This window comes from Mandrillus leucophaeus, unplaced genomic scaffold (assembly GCF_000951045.1).
Source record: "Mandrillus leucophaeus isolate KB7577 unplaced genomic scaffold, Mleu.le_1.0 Scaffold274, whole genome shotgun sequence".
NCBI classification, from domain to species: Eukaryota; Metazoa; Chordata; class Mammalia; order Primates; family Cercopithecidae; genus Mandrillus; species Mandrillus leucophaeus.
The window spans coordinates 521,853-529,988 of NW_012102854.1; the positions used below are offsets into that span (position 1 = coordinate 521,853).

Sequence of the window (8,136 nt, forward strand, 5' to 3'; positions counted from 1 at the left end):
CACGGGACACCCACAGAGTCCTCCCCACATCCGTACACAAGGTGTCACACACAGTCACAATCACACACATCCTGTGCTAGGACATACAATCACAAAATCACAATTTCACAACCGCCCTTCCTCGGCCCGTTCCGCCTGAACAGACTTAATACTCAGTCTCAACCCCCGCACCGGATTCTAGACGCTTCACCTCCAACCTCCCCCGGATCATGTAGTCTCCGAGCCGACCCGCTCAGAGCCCAGCATCTGGGTCGCTCGCACCTCTCCACGGAGTCGCGGGAGTCTCGAGGGGAAGGACCGAGAGCGCGGCGCCTTCTGGGAAATGTAGTTCAGCGCCACGCCCACGATGGGCAAGATGGCGCTCGGCTTGAGCCTAGCCAAAGGGATTACCCTCATTCCCGAACCGTGTCTGAGAGTCTCCTGGGGGTCCTGGCTTAGTATCGCACCGTGGCTCTTACATAAAGTCAGTACAGCGTGTTTAAGCTGTTCTTACACCTGTGGCACACCACTACCCAGTCCCAGGGATGGAGTAAACTAAGACTCGGCCTTACACCCCGCCCCGGCCAGGGAGACAGTCCCACAAGCTCTAGCTGAGGAAAGAAAGTTCGCGCGAAAAGCGGACTCAAACCGCTGAACCTTCTGGGAAATGTAGTCTACCCTCAAAAGAGTAGCACGGAGGACGGGCCAAGATCTGCAGATTCCGTCCGGTTCTGAGCCTGGGCCTGGCCCAGCCCAGGAGACCTCTGGGAGCGCTGCCCGCCGAAGGAGTGCGCAGGCGCGGACTCTCCGACTCGCCATGGTGGTCTTTGTCTGCCGGTGAGTTGGTTTCGGCTCTGTGGGACTTGGGTTTCTGGACACTGAAACGGGCCAGGGATGCTGGAGGGGAGGATTTGCAGTGCCTGCGACGGGACTGGGGAGTGTGGAGGGGAGGAATCGCATTCTGTGATGTGCGGTGATCAGAGCTTGTGTGGCTGGGGGCAGGGGTACAGTAGGAAACGGGTGGGTTCACGGGTGGGTGACCGAGGGTGTGAGGGAGTGTTGAGGGTTGCAGAGTTAGTGAGAAACTGGTTCCAAGTTTGTGAGGATGGACAGATGGCTTTGTGAGGTAGTAACCTCTAAGCCTCACTTTTCTCATTTCTAAAATAATACAGATGCGTTTTCTGGAAAATAGGAAAGGGAAAAGGCTAAGGAATTGAGCGGATAAGTACTTTTAAACGTGATTTTTATATTAAAGCAGACCTATTGTGGAGTAGAAAACAAAATCAGCATTACCTTTCCATTTTTTTTTAAAGAGGAAAGATTGCCGAAAAACTTGTTACTGGATGCCTGTACACCCAGTGGGCATTGACTTTTCTTGATACTTTGGAGAAACTTTGGTGCAGTTGCTTAGAGAGACCCTGAACTAAGGAATATCTTTAAGAGTTTCTAAGGAATATCCTCACTAGTTTCCACTAGTGCAGACAGCACAGAATTGGGAAGCTACTTGTCCTGCCTTTAGTGCAGAGGTCGAGAAACTCCCTAGTTCGTCAATGAGGGCAGCAATCTGACTCCTAATTTAATCAGGGTTTCCCCAGCCTTTTGTAAATATAGGGGAAATTTTTTTCTTCTATATATAAAGATAGAAGTATTCTATCTTAAAGTATCTTGTCACACTTATTCTTAACATATTTTTCAATGAAATAAAAAAGTAACAGTGTTAATAGTTTTGAAATACACAGAAAAAGTAAAAGATACAAAGAAGACAGGACTTAGTTTCTGCTTTTCCTCTAACTATTGGTGTTTCTAAGTTTCTGGCCTTGATCATCTTTTCACCTCTAAGTACTCCTATCAGCAACAATATTACGCTGCCATGGCTTCATCTAATGCAGTGACTAATAAATATCTGTTTCTACTGGAGGCTTGTCCTGAGCTCCTGATCCATATTATCTAATTCCCCAATGTACAGTCCACCTGGAAGTTGCACCGGAACTTCAAGCTCTTTATGTCTGAAGTGTGATACTGATAGCTCCTTCTTCCTGCAGTCTGCCTCCATCTATTTCCCCTCTGTACCTGTTTCAGCAATTCATAGCACGGGCTAGCCAGGTTCTAAGTCTCTCACATCTTAGAGAAGGCTTCTGAGTAAGTTTTCTCCTTTCATTTGTTATATCCCATTACAAATTGTAAACCTAGGTTTCTCAGCACACATAATCATAAATGCATATGTTTGCTGAATCAGTGAATGAGCATACAGTCAGCCCTCTGTGTCTGTAGGTTCTGCTTCCACGGATTCAACAAACATGAATCATAACTGTTGTTAAGCTTGCGATGGTTGTGTCTGTACTGTACATGTACAGATTTTTTTTCTTGTCATGATTCCCTGAACAGTATAGTACAACAACTATTTACCAGGCATTTACATTGTATTAGGTATGATAAGTAATTTGAAGATAATTTTAAAGTATATGGGAGTATGTGCCTAGGTTATATGTAATAAGTATACTTCCATATACTTTATTTTTGTTTTTTTGAGATGGAGTCTCATTCTGTCACCCAGGCTGGAGTGCGGTGGTGCAATTTTGGCTCACTGCAACCTCCGTCTCCTGGGTTCAAGTGATTCTCCTGCCTCAGGCTCCCAAGTAGCTGGGGTACAGGTGTGCACCACCATGCCCAGCAATTTTTTAATTTTTAGTAGAGATGGGGTTTCACCATCTTGGCCAGCCTGGTCTCGAACTCCTGACCTCAAGTGGTCCACCTGCCTCAGCCTCCCAAAGTGCTGGGATTATAGGCATGAGCCACCGCGCCTGGCTTTATATTTAAAGTATAAGGGACTTGAGCATCTGCAGATTTTGGTATCCACAGTGATCCTGGAACTAATCCGCTGTGATATCAAGGGAAGACTATTTAGGATACTTACTATATTTAACTTCTAGTTAATCTAAGTAAAATATTAGTCCTCTAAATTTTTTAGAGCTCTGACTTATAAATACCATCAGAATAATTTCCTGTATTTTTTCAATATCACTCAAGGTTGGTTACTTCATATTTATGAGAAAAGTGTTATGGGGAAAAATTATATTCAAAAATGTGACTTCAGTCAGGAGCAAGGTCACAAGTGACACCTGCTCGAAGGAACCTGTACAGGTTGTGATTGTGGATCACTCTGGCATCTTTGTCTCTCATAGTTTCTCTGTGTAACCTAAATTCTGAAAATAAAGTCCCTTCTGTTTCTCATTTTTGAAATGTTTAGAGCTTTTTTTTTTTTCCTTCCTTGAGATGGAGTCTCCCACTGTCGCTTAGGCTGGAGTACAGTAGCGTGATCTTGGCTCACTGCAACCTCTGCCTCCTGGCTTCAAGTGATTCTCCTGCCTCAGCCTCCTGAGCAGCTGGGATTACAGGTGCCCACCACCACGCCTGGCTAATTTTTGTGTTTTTAGTAGAGATGGGGTTTCACCGTGTTGGCCAGGCAGGTCTTGAACTCCTGACCTCAAGTGATCTGCCCACCTCGGCCTCCCAAAGTGCTGAGATTACAGAGCTTCCATGCCCGGCCATTGAAATGTGTAGAGCTTTTGAATGGCATAATGGATGCTGGCCTGAGATGCTATGTACAAATACTCTTTTTCTACTTGCTCGCATGTAGGTCAAAGCCAAAGAGTCATCATTACTTTGTTCTTTTTCACAGGCTTGCTTCCTTGTACATCCTCAGGAGCTGCAAAACCTCTTAGAGTTCTAAGGGCTCTGCCTGAATTTTGGGATGCTGCTTTGTTCCCCAACCATAACATCCAAGTCCAGTGTCATTTTTCTTCTCACAAGTTTAAAGTCAACACTTAAAAGAAGAACAGCAACAGATGATTGAGAAAGAAATGTGAAGAAGGTTCTCTGTGTGAGTAAGCAAGAAGCTGGTAGGTGTGAATGGGATAAAGACTTACTGCAGTTATTCAGTGAGAGTTTGCAGCCTCAGCCTCTGAGTTGTTGTGAGTTTTTGTTGTTGTTGTTTTGAGATTTTTGTACTAGCCTTTGTCTTTTAGAGTGACTGTTGCTGGGAGTTCTTTAGATATCTAAATGACATTTCCAGACCGTCTTCCTGAATCTATGCATCCCTTTTATCAGATTCTAGAGGACTGATTGCTCTTCTAAACTCTGTTCTGGATGCCAGTCACTCTACATCATTCGCAGTCTCACGTTTATGATTTTTTACAGCCTCAATTTCACTTTTCTTCCTTTCACTAACATTCTCCATTTTTCACTTTTCCCTGTATGCCTAGATGCATTTCCTTAAGCATTCAGTCCTTCATAGATCTGTTAGCTTTCAAAAACTAGCATGTAAGCTCTTTTCTTTAAAATGTAATCTTTCTATGTACAACTATTATGTATCAATAAAAAAAATTTCGAAAACTAGCAAGTAGATTCTTTACGTTTTACCTTTCTGTCATTCTTTCTCCTTCCATTGTTATATTCCTCAGAATTGAATTTTACTTCCTTACTCTTGTTTTCCATTGTCTTCCTACCTCCAGCCATCATAGTCCAACGCTGTGTCACCTCCTGCTTTTTAACAATATTGCAGGCTTGGGGATTAGTGCTAACTTCCTATTAGTTCATTTCGCTGTTAATTTTAAAAAGAAATAACAATGGCTGGGCGCGGTGGCTCATGCCTGTAATCCCAGTACTTTGAGAGGCTGTGGCAGGCAGATCACGAGGTCAGGAGTTCGAGACCAGCCTGACCAACATGGTGAAACCCTGTCTCTACTAAAAGTACAAAAATTAACCTGGCGTGGTGGCACACGCCTGTAATCCCAGCTACTCAGGAGCCAGAGGCAGGAGAATCACTTGAACCCGGGAGGCGGAGGTTGCAGTGAGCCGGGATCACGCCACTGCACTCCAGCCTGGGCGACAGAGTGAGACTCCATAAAAAAAAAAAAAAAAAAAAAAAAAAAACTATTATTATCAAAATGTAATATATATACTTCATAGAAAATTAAGACAATTGGGTATGTCTCTTTATTCCTCGCCTTCAATTCCCTGTTTCCCAGAAGCAGCCACTGTTAACAGTGTCTGCTATATGCTTCTAAATGTTTTTATGAGGATACAAAAAGTAGAGCAGTGACATGATTTGACGATGACAAGATTACTGTGGTTGCTGTGTTGAGAATTGTAAAGAGGTGAAAGCTAAAATAGCAAGACTGGTAAGGAAGCTGTTAAATAATCCAGGCAAGACACCTGGCTTAGACCTTGGTGGTCACAGAGAGGCTTGTCCAAAATAGCTGGCAAGCACGAGGTTGTAAAGACTGTGTAATCTGACAGAAAGAGAAATGTTTTTTGAGCAACAAAGAGAATGAGATTGCTATTTGAAGAGATGAGAAGAATTTGAGAGGAATTGGTTTGGGAGCTGGAGCAAGAGTTTGAATAGGGGTAGGGTAAGTGAGATCACTATTAGACATCCAGGTGGAAATGTTGAGTAGTCAGTTGGATATTTGAATTGGTTGTTGAGGAGAGAGGTCCAGGCTGGTGATTAATATTTGTTAGGCATCTCAGATTCATGATACTTAAAGCAATAAGAAGTGCACCAATCACAGTAAAGCTAAGTGACTATAATAAACCTCAAAGTGCCAGTTTAAGGAATGTAGGAATTGATTTCTTGGTCACATAACACTCATGTAGTGAATAGTCTGGATTTGCGTGCTAACTTTGGTGCTTATGGTCCCTGAAGGATATGGATTCCTCGCAAGTTCTCTCTTTATTATCTGGTTGTGGTTGGAGCTGGATCAACAATGCATCCTGGTTTCAGCCAGATAGAAGATGGAGGAATTGCTACGCTAGGACAGGAGTTCAGCAAACTTTTTCTGTAAAGGGCCAGATGGTTAATATTTAAGTCTTTGTAGGCTACAGGGTCTCCATTGCAGCTACTCAACTCTAGCATTATACTGTGAAAGTAGTCATGGACAAGACAATGAATAAAGATGGCCATGTTCCAGAAAAACTCTTTTAGTTTGCCAACCTTGTGATGTTTTTGTTTTTGTTTATTTTATTTTATTTATTTATTTATTTTGAGATGGAGTTTCACTCTTGTTGCCCAGGCCAGAGTGCAATGGTGCGATCTCGGCTCACTACGACCTCCACCTCCCAGGTTCAAATGATTCTCCTGCCTTGGCCTCCTGAGTAGCTGGCATTACAGGAACACATCACCACACCCAGCTAACTTTTTATATTTCTAGTAGAGACAGGGTTTCACTATGTTGGCCAGGCTGGTCTTGAACTCATGACCTCAGGTGATCCACTTGCCTCGGCCTCCCAAAGTGCTGGGATTATAGGCGTGAGCCACCAAACCTGGCGCCAACCCTTGTTTTAACAGGTCACTATTTACATAGAATACAATTAAGAGTTTGCTAGGCGTTAGAGCATTTTGACTTCTATTTCGAAAGCTTTTATTTTTTTATTTTTTTGAGATGGGTCTCACACTGTCACCTGGACTGGAGTGCAGTGGCGTGATCTCGGCTCACGGCAACCTCTGCCTCCCAGGTTCAAGTGATTCTCCTGCCTCACCTTCCCAAGTAGCTGGGATTACAGGCGCCCACCACCACGCCTAGCTAATTTTTTGTATTTTCAGTAGAGACGGGGTTTCACTGTGTTGGCCAGACTGGTCTCAAACTCCCAACCTTATGATCTGCCTGCCTCAACCTCCTAAAGTGCTGGGATTACAGGTGTGAGCCATTGCACCTGGCCTTATTTTATTTTTTGAGACAGAGTCTTGCTGTGTCACCCAGACTAGAGCGCAGTGGTACAATCTTGGTTCACTGCAACCTCTGCCTCCCGGGTTCAAGCGATTCTTTTGCCTCAGCCTCCTGAGTAGCTAGAATTTACAGGTGCCCACCACCATGCCTAGCTAATTTTTATATTTTTAGTAGAGACAGAGTTTCACCATGTTGTCCAGGCTGGTCTCGAACTCCTGACCTCGGGTGATCTGCCTGCCTCATCCTTCCTAAGTGCTGGGATTACAGGCGTGTGCCACTGCACCCGGTCCTGAGAATATTTTTTAAACCATGGGATAAATGTTGAAAGAACCTTTTTTGTTGTTGTTGTTGTTGTTGTTGTTATTGTTGTTGTTGTTGAGACGGAGTCTCGCTTCCTCACCCAGGCTGGAGTGCAGTGGCGCTATCTCGGCTCACTGCAAGCTCCGCCTCCCAGGTTCACTCCATTCTCCTGCCTCAGCCTCCGAGTAGCTGGGACTGCAGGCGCACACCACCACGCCCGGCTAATTTTTTGTATTTTTAGTGGTGACGGAGTTTCACCGTGTTAGCCAGGATGGTCTCGATCCCCTGACCTCGTGATCTGCCCGCCTCGGCCTCCCAAAGTGCTGGGATTACAGGTATGAGCCACTATGCCCAGTGAAAAAACCATTTTACTTGGCATTCTGATGATGTTTTCTAGTTTAGTTCAGCATTGTCATTTACAGTGTTAAAAATTCAATTCTGGTAAGTGTGTGAAGGATGTAGGGTTTTTTGTTTGTTTGTTTTTTTGCCTCCTGGGTTTACGCCATTCTCCTGCCTCAGCCTCCCGAGTAGCTGGGACTACAGGCGCCCGCCACCTCGCCCGGCTAGTTTTTTGTATTTTTTAGTAGAGACGGGGTTTCACCGTGTTAGCCAGGATGGTCTGGATCTTTTGACCTCGTGATCTGCCCGTCTCGGCCTCCCAAAGTGCTGGGATTACAGGCTTGAGCCAGTGCGCCTGGCCAGATGTAGGGTTTTAATTACAAAGGAGATGTAATTTTGAATTTTCTTTTGGATTGTTTGGAATGTAAGTCCTGATCTGTTATGCATCATACCAATTTTCATGAATTTTTTAAAAGTAATTGGAAAACTTAAAATAAATAATACCACTATCTAATCAAAGTTTAGTAAAATTCACATACTAAGCCATCTATGCCTTGGGCTTTAAGGTGCAAGAGCTCTATTTTTCCCTTCTTCTTTCTTTTTTTTGAGACAAGGTCTTGCTGGGTCTCCCAGGCTGGAGCGCAGTGGCATGATCACAGCTCACTGCAGCCTTGAGCTCCTAACTCAAGTAATCCTCCCACCTCAACCTTATGAGCAGCTGGGACTACAGGCGCCTGCCACTGTGCCCACCTAATTTTTAAATTGTTTGTAGAGACAGGGTCTCACGATGTTG

The 8,136-nt window shown here is 44.3% G+C and overlaps 1 protein-coding gene across 4 annotated transcripts in view; it reads left to right on the top strand.

Annotated features, from left to right (window-relative positions):
- The first annotated feature begins 690 nt into the window (after positions 1–690).
- ZNF260 (zinc finger protein 260) overlaps positions 691–8,136 on the top strand; it is a 24,542-nt gene continuing 17,096 nt past the window's right edge. The window contains exons 1-2 of one of the 4 annotated variants that reach the window (XM_011984788.1): positions 691–816; positions 3,659–3,878. The gene's annotated coding sequence lies outside the window, so the exon portion shown is untranslated. Of the gene's footprint in view, positions 817–3,658; positions 3,883–8,136 lie in introns of those variants that run through there. The other 3 variants (XM_011984791.1, XM_011984790.1, XM_011984789.1) reach the window with 3 other exon arrangements.